The sequence below is a fragment of the Balaenoptera musculus genome, chromosome 11 (genome assembly GCF_009873245.2).
Source record: "Balaenoptera musculus isolate JJ_BM4_2016_0621 chromosome 11, mBalMus1.pri.v3, whole genome shotgun sequence".
Classification (NCBI taxonomy): Eukaryota; Metazoa; Chordata; class Mammalia; order Artiodactyla; family Balaenopteridae; genus Balaenoptera; species Balaenoptera musculus.
In genome coordinates, this window is record NC_045795.1 from 10,013,975 (window position 1) to 10,026,339 (window position 12,365).

The 12,365-nt window shown below is 50.0% G+C and overlaps 1 protein-coding gene across 1 annotated transcript in view; it reads right to left on the minus strand.

Annotated features, from left to right (window-relative positions):
• GFOD1 (glucose-fructose oxidoreductase domain containing 1) overlaps window positions 1-12,365 on the minus strand; it is a 113,613-nt gene that overhangs the window by 43,985 nt on the left and 57,263 nt on the right. The gene's annotated exons all lie outside the window — the stretch shown is intronic.

The following is a 12,365-nucleotide window of genomic DNA, read 5'->3' on the forward strand; positions in this document are numbered from 1 at the left end:
GAAAGTTAATGGTTCTGTTACTAGAGAAGAGGAGAGCTGATTTGGGGGAGGAGAGGGGCAGCCGGGGGTCTGTGCTACATCTATAATTTGCCGAGACCCGTGCTAGGCGCTGGAGGTAAAGTGGTGTATAAGATGCGATCCTGCCAGCGGTCAATGGGGAGACAGACAAGGCGTTGTCTAATTATACCATACTGTGAGCTAGAGAGAGATAGATATAGACATAGATCTAGATATATCTCCAATTGGTTCTGTTTCTCCAGAGAGCCCTGAACTAATACACTCACTCGTTGGCTCTCCTTCTGGACAGCCAGCCTCTGGTTCTTCCTACCTCTCTTACTGATGAAGAATCTTACATCCCTGACTAGACTACATGCTCCTGGGCTACAGAGGTTCATCTTTCTCATCACCTTCTTTTGTCTCCACCTTCCTCTATATGCTGCCTACTCTAGGCTGGAACAGAGCAGCACTCCATGACCAGACACTTGAATAAAGGATGATATTAAAAACAAAGCCCCTGGGGACTTCCCTGGTGCCGCAGTGGTTAAGAATCTGCCTGCCAATGCAGGGGACACAGGTTCAAGCCCTGGTCCGGGAAGATCCCACATGCCGCGGAGCAACAAAGCCCGTGCGCCACAACTACTGAGCCTGTGCTCTAGAGCCTGTGAGCCACAATTACTGAACCCACGTGCCACAACTACTGAAGCCTGTGTGCCTAGAGCCCCTGCTCCACAACAAGAGAAGCCACCGCAATGAGAAGCCCGCGCACCACAACAAAGAGTAGCCCCCGCTCGCTGTAAAAACAAAAAGCCCGCGCGCAGCAAATGAAGACAATGAATGCAATGAAGACACAATGCAGCCAAAAATAAACTAATTAATTAATTTAAAAAAAAAAAGAAAACAAAGCCCTTTGTCTTGTCTCTTTGGAGTGCTTTTGAAACACCCTGTTACAATGGCCAAGAAGACTGTCCAAGATGGCCAAGTTCAAACAGCTTATCTTAGCATCAAAACCTTCAAAGCAGAGACTGGGTTTTTGTATAAACATCTTCTGTGTAGCCATGATGTTCTATGTAGTGAAATGAAAGTGGAAAATTGGGGGGAAATTAATTTGGGGGGAAATTAAGATCAAATGGGGCTCAGAGAATAAACTGTTGCAACCGGATTTAGTCAGATGGCTTTTCCTGAGTCACTGAATTTCATCAGGAGAGAACTGCAGACACAAACCCTTTGTTTAACGTAGCTGGTGATGAAATAAATAGGGTGACTCCGACTCGACCCCCTCCCCTCCTCACACCCTTCCAACCGACTTCCCGAGATTGCCCAAACAAAGAGCAGAAGTTCAAAGAATCTCTCTTCTTGGGTCAGCTCCCAGAGGATGGGAGCACTTGCCTTTGCTCCCAGGAAAACCGTGATCGGGTGAAGGTATGTGAGAAGCGTGCCCTTCCCTACGCGACACCGCAGAAGGGAGAGTGGCCCGGAGCCTGTCACGGGACTGTTTGTCTCCATGTGGAGAATGTTTATGAACTGACACATTCGCTCTCCAGCTCAGGAAATAGCTGCCTAGTCAGAACACAATTGAACCTGACCTTGGGCCCCAGCCGTGGCAGGCAGAGGTTAATTTCCTTTCCTCCTGGGCAGGACCCAGTGCTGATTGTCTTCTTGTGCCTAATTACATTTTCTGCACAATACAGCATGCATCTTATCTCGGGCAGCAGGCAGCTAGGCCAAAGCTTCCCCTGGTTCCTCCCTATGGTTTGAAGTAGAAGTTTGATAAGGGGCACATTTCACTTTAAAAAAAAAAAAGAAAAAAAAAAAAAACCACTGTTAATTGTGAGGAGAAAGTACTTTTTCTACTGGTACTTTTTCCTCCCGTAAAAATGTACATTTGCCTGTGAGAACCTCCCCATGTGACCTGGCAGGGAGAAAATAGAAAGCAGCCATGAAAAGGAGCTCAGGTGAACAACTTAGGACCTGAAGAAAAGTAGGCCAGTGGGTTGAAATAAAATCCTGCCACAAGCAAGCAAAAGATTTAATAAGCAGGAGACAGTGTGGTGCTGGCACAGGCCTTGGGTCCCCTACTTTCAGCGTGTTCCTGGCCATCGGTGCTCAATGGCCATCTCAGTTGGGATGATACACTTGTTTATTTAAATATTCATTTATTTTGGGGTGACTTTATTGCGTTTTGGAGAAATGACACATATTCCTTTTTTTGCTTTTTTACTTAACTCAGAAAACTCTGAAGAGGAAAATGTAACTTCTAAATCCCACCAGCCATGAAGCAACCATCCTTAAGTTAGGACCGCGATCGAGTTATATCTTTATGTACGTGTACGGTTAGGAAGATGGGTAGATTTACAGGTAAGAAATAATTTAAAAGGGACTTTACCACACACTATCCTTTCAGTATTTGAACTTGACAGATAAGAAAGAAACTGAAATGAAACAGAATCTGCTGGATTTCTGAAAAGATACAGATTTCAAGCCTGGCAGGATTCTGAAAGGCAGGGTGAACGTCCAAGGCCAACTGAGGTAAATGATGTCAGAAAGGCAGGTAGCACGGGGAAATAAAACCCCAAGCCCTAAGAGATCTGAACTGTTTTCCTTGGCCCTCTGGAGAGATGCCATCAGTTGAGATAGGGTGGCCTGCTCTGGACTCAGTTTTCTGGAAGCCCAGGGCCTGGCTTTAACACCGCAGCTGGCTCACCCTACATTTGCGTAGATTATCTGACCTCTTCAGAAGGGAGCATCTACCTAGTGCTGGTAAATTCTGACAGTCACAATGAAGGTGGAAAGGAGGTTGCTAGTCACTGAGTATGCTGGCAGGAGAAAAGCGGGGAACAATGTGAAAGCTCAGAATTCGTATCAGGGGACTCCCAGGATAGACCAACGGAGGTCTGACCAGTTTGGATGAAAGATGAAAAAGAGAAGAGAAAGAGTGAGGGAGGAAGGCGGGGGGGTGGGAGAAAAAGACACATCTGGCAACCCTGACGCTGAAAACCAAAACCTTATCTACCCCTAACCCCACCCCTTACGCTCTGTCTGGGCAGCGGAGGGCACATCATTATTCACACAGCGAAGCAGTTTAACCTCAAGGAGACAGTGGGAAATACTTTCAAAGTAACCAGGGCCTCGTACCCAGGTGTATGATAAAGCCTCAAGCTCAGGAAGAGCCAGGGCCCTATAAAGAGCCAAGTTCACGTGTAGCCCTGTCGGCCATTGTCCTTGCCCCCCAGCACTGCCAGAAGGAAGGAGGAGGAACAGAAGGAAGGTTCCAGGCAAGGGGACACCTTAAGTCAGAGACGCCAGCTGTGAAAATGCCAGTGGCTCCAGGCCCTGAAGGAATCACACCTCTGGCTGTCGGCCAGCCTCCTCCACTACGAGGCGAGAACCTAGAGAGACTCCAGCTGTCCGTTCTTATCCAGTTGCAACGGGGGGCCTGTTCTCCTCAGATGCAGGGACAGAGTGTCACCTGGGAGACATCCTGCCCCCCCCCACAGAGGTCAGCGGTTGGCCCCCAAGATGAAGGCCTGTCCTCCCAGCCTGTGACAGGAACCAGGCCTGAGGGTGAAAGAGCACACCGGCATTTTCTTCTCTCAACGAACTGAGATTAGACGTCTCCTCACCTGACACTAGCACAGCCTCCGGTGAGAGACCTGGGCTAAGCCTTTGCTTCTGAGGCTGCGTACAGAGGCTCAGCGCATGGGCTTTGGAACCAGGATGCCCAGTTCTGGCTCTGCTGCTTTCTCAAGTTCTTTGTGCCTCTGTTTCCTCATCTGTAAAATGGGAGGAATATTCATAGCTACCTTAGAGCTACTGCAGGGATTAGAGGAGTTGGCCCACGCAGAGCCCTGAGCACAGTTCCAGGACACAGGAAGGGCCGTGAGGACCTTTACTACCACTGAGCCCTTAATAAGTATTAGGGGCTAAATTGTGTCCCTGGAGATTCATATGTTGGAAGTCCTTACCCCCAGTACCTCAGAATGTGACTGTACTTGGAGAGAGGGTCTTTCAAGAGGTCATTAAGGTAAAGGAAGTCACGAGGGTGGGCCCTAATCCAGTATGACTGGTGTCCTCATAAGAAGGAGAGATTAGGACACAGATGTGTATAGAAGGAAGACCACGTGAAGACACAGGGAAAAGGCGGCCGTCTACAAGCCAAGGGAGAGGCCTCAGAAGAAACCAACCCTGCCAACACCTTCATCTCAGACTTCTGGCCTCCAGAACGTGAGGAAATAAATTTTGTTGTTGAAGCCACCCGGTCTATGGTACTTTGTTACGGCATCCCCAGCAAAGTAAAACACATACAGGTTGACTATCATTTTAGCAGAACTGACATCCAGCCAGTGTGAACCCACGTGGAAGTGGAGCCAGTGTCGCACCTGATTGGTGATATCAGTTATAAAATAGTTTTCACATCTGCCCCACTTCGTGTTAGTCTTATCCCAGTGGTGCTCACCCTTGTGTGAGAGAATCAGCCTTTCGCTACAGAATCAGTGAGAACGGGTCCACTTTCTGCCCCCCCCGCATCCTGCCTCCCCTTCCGGGCTCACACAGTCCAGGGCCCTGCACCCTCTGAGCATCTCTGCCTCCCTTCCTTGAAGCATGAAAGTTGCAACAGTGAAGGGGTGAAGGGGGCTCCTCTGAGCAAGGCCATCACCAAATCCTCATCTGAGGAGCCCTCGGGATCCTGCCTGCTTCAGAGAGTGTAGCGTCTGAGGGATGTGACAGGGTTGCTATGACAACAAGCACGCACGCTGTTTGCTCAGCACCGTTCACAGTCTTCCAGGCAGGCTCGGTGCCACCCCACTGTACACGCAAGAAGCCCGGGGAGATCTGCACTGGGAATGAAGTTGTACCAGAGCACTGAGTACACCCAGGCTGATGGCCCCCCTTGCTCTGTCATCAAGTTAGCCATGGCCATCACGTGCCCCAGAAGGTCTGCCCCTGAGACTACGTTCTGCTGTCACCTGGCATTCTCTTTCTCTTGTAAGGTTGTTGGCCACACAGATTTGGTGGAGCATTTGCCCACAGTGCCCTGACCCTTTCACGCTCTCTCGGGCAGCAGGAGAAAGGAGCAGAGGTGAACTTTCAGTCTCACGAATCTGCCTGCGGATAGGCAGCGTGGGGAGTGGGTCACCACTGGCTAGGGATTGTTTAGCTGTTACTGGTGTCCACTCTCTCCTGCCACCACGGTACGTGAGCCCAGCCGGAGTCGGCAAGGACGATGAGGAGTAACAAGCATGCATTCCTCAGCCAAGGTAATCAAAAGAAGAGGTCTGGTCCAAGAAAAACTAATACAATCTTCTTCTAATAGAAGGTACCCACAGGGGCATTCAGTCCAGAAGGGCAGGGAGCTCCCACGTGGCTGGAATTTAGCTCTTTATTCTCCACATCTAAAGTAAGCCAAGGGTGAGGAAACCTGAAAAGAATGTCTGAGCATTCTTTGGCCAAATTGGGAGTGGGAGGAAGCACGGCTTTGAAGCATGCATTGCCCCCTCCCACCAGGGCCACACCAGCTACCACTGCCTGGCACGTCAAGCAGCCTGTGCTCCCCTCAAACTAGCACGTGTGTGAACCAACCCACAGCAAAAGCAAATAAACAACCTGGCAGATCAGCGCCCAAGACTCTGCTGAGCGAACCAGGTCCAATCTCATAGTTCAGTTTGGTTCTGTCTCTTGAACAGATTACTGAGAACAGCAACGCCTTCGGGAATTACACAGCACAAAGACGTTCGCTGTAAAGAGGCCAATAGAAAATGCATGAGATGGCTAAGCGCCTAAAACCATCACAGAAATCAGGTTCTGGAGTTTACAGTTGATGTTTTCCTCTGCTTTACAGTTGCCAAAGCAAACCACGTTTGTTATACAGAGAAGGGCTTGTTAATACCAGTCCAGTGCAAGTTTTGTCCACCTGTAGAAGGCTGCCACTTAAGAGGAGGTTACCCTGTCTCCTAGTCAGGCTGTTATTAAACCACTTCTAAGCACCCACTGATATGCCAGGTGCTCTGGGGAGACCAAGGGAGACAAACAAAGCACGGCCCCTGTTCATTAGCATCTTGCCATCTGGATGGGGAGGAAAGATGTGCATATTTGGAAATGACTGGAGATGGCAGTGCGGTCACACAGGATGGAGGGCCAGATTCCGTGACACAGGTGTCAGTGCTTAAGAATTTGGAGAGCGCCAGAGTCACCCAGCCCTACTGCACATCCAACCAACTAAACAAAACTAGTCAGCAAAGACCGGAGAGGCCGAAGAGCCGAGCTGCTGGTCTGAAATGGGGCAGGTGGTGTATCTGGTGGCTCAGGGTCGTCGGGGCTGTCTCTGGCCGGACACGCTGCCCAGCACAGAGTTGGAGAGAGTGAGTCCGAGGGCAACTTCTGGCACCACCACTTGCTGCGTGCGTGACCTTGGGCCCCTCACAGGATCCCCCTGGGCCTCCACAGCTCCAGCTGTAAGTGGAGACTGAAAAACAGCACTCACATCACTGGGTTGTCGTAGAAAGAGCTTCTGCACAGTGCCTGGCACACAGGAAGTGCCTGATAAGTGTCAGCTGTCACTACCATGGGTCTGGACTTCTAAAGGGCTTCCCTCCAGCTAATGGCAGGAGTCAGGATATTCAGTCTAAGGCAAAAGACAGATTCGGTAACAGAAAGCGATTTTAATTTTAAACAAGACAAGGGAGGGAGATTATTTACAAAACAGAAACAGACTCACAGTCACAGAAAACCAAGACAAGAAAATAAACTATGGTTACCAAAGGGGAAAGGGAGTGGGGGAGGGATAAACTAGGAGCTTGGGATTAACAGATACACACCACTAGGTAGAAAATAAACAGCAAGGATTTACTGTAGCGCACAGGGAACCATATTCAGTCTCTTATAACAACCTACAACGGAAAAGAGTTTTAAAAAATGCACACATATATATATGTATATATATATAACTGAATCACTTTGCTGTACACCTGAAACTAACATAATATTGTAAGTCAACTATACTTCAATGAAAAAAAAAAAAGTGGGGGAGGGAGAGGCCCTAGAATGCCATGAATGTGGCGTTAGTCAGAAGAGGCTGTAAGTCAGAGTGAAGGCCACTGTCACCCCAGCCCATGTGGTTAGGAACAGAAGGCTGCCTGCTGTTCCCGCGGGTGACCAGCCGCGGCAGCGCCCAAGCAGGGAACTGAAGTCAACCCTGAAGGCAAGGGGCATCACGACCACGTCCCAGAACACCTAGCGGCAGGGAACGAGCCCAACTGCCTGCTGCAAGGACTCACTCTTTACTGCCTGGATTCAGGCCACTCCCCAGTGCTGTCACCCTTCTCGGTGAGAACACACAGAATATTCCTCAGAGGCTAGACCCAGACACCGTCCCTTTCTCATGTCCTCTTAAAAGTCAGTCCCCTCCCCTCTTCCACCTTTTCCAGAACTTGAACATACAAACCTCCTCATGAGATCATTCTAGAACATGCCCGATCACAGGAAACATGACCTTCCTTTGCCAGCCCGTCTGCCCTGCCCTTCCGCCCACTGAGCCCCTTCAACACTGACATCCCCACCGAGGGAGGGCATTCCCTCTCCTGAAATGAACGCAGTATGGCTGAGTCACCCCCTCCGCCCCCCCCACCTTGTCTTGGCCACCCAGGCTCAGAACACAAGACGCAGCCCTCAGAACGTGGATGCTACTGGGCGTGGTCCAGCCCTGAAGGTAGCTACAGACCTGGGATGCCTTCCTACCCTCATGTTTCCTCAAGGTGAGGCATCTGTCCAAGTCCTGGACCAGGGCGGAGGGGGGGTGGTGAGGACCTGGCTTCACCTCTGCAGGGCATCAAGTAACAGACCGGCACCTGTGTGGGTTTGGCTTCAATATCTGGGCAAGTTGACTTATTTGATGGCTCACGAAGATCTGTTTTGGACCACGGAAAGGGCTAAATGAGATAATGAACACAAAGCATGCAGTTTAGCATTTGGCACACGATGGCCACTCGCCTACCCGATCATTAGCGTTATTATCTGTATGTTTATTATGATTAGTGTTCAGTTTTCTATCCATTCATTCAACAAACATTGACCATTTTTTTTTAGCATCAACCATGTGCCAGGCACACATGGTCCCAGCCCTCCTGGAATTTAGAATCTAGCTGCAGAGACAGCCAATAAACAAGTAAACAGAGAGAGACATCACTTCAGGTTGTGCAAGGGCTAGGAAGGAATCAAATGGAGTTTGTGACAGAGAATAACAAGAGAGAACTTACTGTCGATAGTGTCACCAGGGAAGTCCTCAATGAAGTGACATTTAAGCTAAAATCTTAAGGATGAGAAAAAGCAAGAGAGGAGATACTGAGTACGCTGAGTGGAGGGAATAGCACACGTGATGGCCCTGGGGTGGGCGGAAGCTTGGCAGGTCCAAAACATGGCAGAAAGTCAGTATGGCTGGCATGCCATCACAAAGGAAGGTGTCACTGGGTGAGGTGGGAGAGTTGGGCAGGGGCTAGAGCTGTCGGCCTCGGAAGGAAGTTTAATTTCGATCCTAAGGGATTGGGAGTCTCTGAAAGGTTTTAATAGATGTATTACACTTTCTTCACTTATTCACAGCAAACATTTATATCTGTCCATTATTGAGCACTCAGTATGTACCAGCCTCTGTGATAAGAATTTTACTTGCGTTATCTAAGCAACATAGCAGTGATGGGTACTAGGGTGATGGAGACAGGGACAGAGAAGTGGACAGATTTGAGATGTACATAAGAGCAAAGAGAGCAGTTAGGCTTTGCTGGTAGAATGAATGGGGCTCAGGGAAGAAACTAGCTCAGACATGGCCACTGGCTTCTCCAACTACGGCATCATCATCATTATCATCTCTCAGGCACGATTATCATTTAACCAAAGGACAAGATTAACTCAGTCAACTTATTTATAGAGCACCAACTATAAACATGGCACTTTGAAGGACAGTGTGTTCACTGAGAAGCACGTGCTAGGTTACCCTGCACTCTAGCGTACTCTAGTACTCTGTGCTTTACTTACTGCCAATGGCTGAGTCTAGAAATAATTTCCAAAACAACCTGACAACTGCTCAATGGTCCAGTTGATTTAAGTCAGCTCCAAGAGCAAAGCCAGGGGACAAACCTAAAGACACAAAGTACCAGTGCTGTTACCAATGCAACGGTGCCGCTAGTACAGATGGCGTCACTTAGCGTGAAAGGCTTCTTATTGCGTCAAGCAGCCTGTCAGACAAAGACCCGGAACAATGTCAGCTCAAAACAGCAACACACAAAGCCCTCAGCCCAGGGACAGCTTCTCAAAAAGGCAGCAGTAAAGAATCGCTGGGACACGGGGTTCTTTCAACCACAGCATGAATAACGCCATCAGTAGCCACATCATCACTGAAACAATAATGCATGTCTGGATTGGGAACCTGCTGGGAAATGATTAAGATGAAAGAGTATAATCCACCCGCAGTGGGGATCACACACACTCATTTTAGTAAGAATGCATTTGCGAAGACGGGGACCACGTTCATCAATGTACAGATGAATTACACCACAATATGCAGCAGGTGTACTGAGGAAACGAAAACAAAGTGAGAAGAGAAAGGGACTTTCTAAAGGTGAATGCCTTGGGTGAATGCCCGAGCCTGGGAGGATGGGTTAACTTGTAGGTAAGGAGAGACAAAGGCATCAATCAGGCTTACCTGACCTGGCTTCCACCCCACACCTGGACTAAGGCTGTCACTGTTAGAAGCCAGCCACTCCCCTACTCTAAAGTCTAAACCAAAGCCACTGCAGGGGACAGGCAAGACTATAAATCATAACAAAACAGGGAATGCGCCTTCCAAAACATGAAGGCTGGAATTGCAGTAAACAGTCATCTCCTGGGTGGGTAACTGTCCCTCCCTTGTTAATCTCTCTTCTGAGATGCAAAAGTCCAACCCAGACGCACAGCCTGATTGACACACAGCTGATCAAACTAGAGTCTGCGGCAGAACATGCAGCCCTCTGGATGATTCCCCTTGCATGGAAGAAGTTTTATTTTTTTATTCCAGCCCTCAGTTTGTTCATCCTTCCTTTAACAGAACAAGGCAAGTCATGCAGCCCCTGACATCTTGAAAATTATGAATGTGGAGGCCATAAAAAGTGGCACAGAGAAGTCTGCCCTAAATTCAAACCCAGACCACCACGTGGAATTTCTCTCTAGAAGCCCAGAGTATTGGTTTCATCAGTCACTGCTGCTCCTTATTTCTTATTCAACTCTTCCTTGGAACTGTAAGATGTTAAAGCTGAAAGGCATCTTAGAAACCAAGCTGTCTAGGGCTCACGTTCAAGATTAAGCAACAGGGGACTTCCCCGGTGGCACAGTGGTTAAGAATCTGCCTGCTAGGGCTTCCCTGGTGGCGCAGTGGTTGAGAGTCTGCCTGCTAATGCAGGGGACATGGGTTCGGGCCCTGGTCTGGGAGGATCCCACATGCCACGGAGCAACTAGGTCCGTGAGCCACAACTACTGAGCCTGTGTGTCTGGAGCCTGTGCTCCGCAACAAGAGAGGCCGCGATAGTGAGAGGCCCGCGCACCGCGATGAAGAGTGGCCCCCGCTTGCCGCAACTAGAGAAAGCCCTAGCACAGAAACGAAGACCCAACATAGCAATCAATCAATCAATCTTTAAAAAAAAGGATCTGCCTGCCAGTGCAGGGGACACGGGTTTGAGCCCTGGTCCGGGAAGATCCCACATGCCATGGAGCAACTAAGCCCGTGAGCCACAACCACTGAGCCTGCTCTCTGGAGCCCGCGAGCCACAACTACCAAGCCTGCGGGCTGCAACTACTGAAGCCTGTGCACCTAGAGCCCATGGTCCGCAAGAAGAGAAGCCACCACAATGAGAAGACCACGCACTGCAACGAAGAGTGGCCCCCGCTCGCCGCAACAAAGAGTAGCCCCCGCTCGCCGCAACGAAGACCCAATGTAGCCAAAAAAAAAAAAAAGATTAAGCAACAGACCTAGTAGCAAGGATGTGCTCGCAGGCACACATCTAGTAGAGCTAGAAGGAAAAGTAAGGTCTCCTGAGCCCTGGTCTAGTGAGCGTCTTCCTGTTATACTGGGAAATGTTTCTCAGCCCTTTTTACTAAACTTATCAATAATGCAAAGCTCTAGAAGGAAGTCCAACAGGTGTTGAAGCTGATGGGACATTCAAAATGCATCCTGACGATTGTCTTGTTCAGTGCTTCCTGGCTGGATTGTATAGTTGCAGAGCTCTGGCAGGTGGTTCCTGGTTTTGTGGGGTTTTTTCTTAAGTTCCCATCCAGCAGAAGGCTTGGCATGGATGGAAAGAAACAGATGGCTCTGGCTCAAGTGTGGGCTGCCATGTTGGACTTCTACTGCATTTCCTGTTGAAGAAAACTTGGAAAGAAAGATTCGTGCCCATGTGAGAGGAAAGCATCTTTCCAAAAAGAGATGGATGTGATTGAGGCTTGGAGAGCACGATTTCAAAGAGGAACAGCCTGTTTTAGAAGTTCCTGCTCTTCCCCGGGGGAGGGAAAGCTTTCAGAGCCCTACTCCAAGGAATGCAATGAAGGCAAATGATGTCTGACCTCCCTACACTGTGTGCTCCTGGGGAACCACTCCTCACGCCCCACTCTGCCTCCATCTCCTGCCCGCCGGACTGTGGCAGGAGCTGCTGCTCTCCTTCCTTCCCGCCCCTGCCTTCTGCTAAACCAGAGCCAGAGCCAGAGCCAGCCGTGGGAAGCAGAACATCAGGTCACATCGTCATCCTGCTACCAACACTCCGGTGGCTTTGCAGTACATCTAACACAGAGTCTGAGTCCTCGCTGTGGCTTCCCGAGCGTCCACGGTGCCTCCCTCCCCTGACTCTCCCCCTGCTCACCTCCTCATGGTCCCCTGGCCTCCCCCGTCACAGAACACGTCAAACTCGCTCCAGCCCCTTTGAGCTGGCCGCCCCTCCACCCGGAGCGTCCAACCTGTGAATGTCCCCAGACAGTCACCCGTCTCGCTTCCTAAACATCTCTACTCGAACGTGAGAGGACCCGTCTCTGGCCACCTGAGGGGAGCCGGCCCCTCCCGCATCCCTACCTGCCCCGTCCCTCTCTGTCCCCTCCCGACTCTGCTCCCGGACAATGCACTCACCCCAGCTGCGGGGCTGCAGTCACTCCTTCGCTGTTTCTCTTCCCCGCGCTGGAAGCTCTGAGCACCATGTGGGCAGGACTCGGTCTGTCTGTCTGCTTTCCCGTCTGGGTCAACAGCAGGCACACAGAAGGAACTTAATACATACTCGTTGGCTTGCGTGGAACTGAACCCACGCCTTTAAACTTGATCTGGATGGAGAGAACACCACTTCCGCTGGAAAACCCAAGGCCAGTTG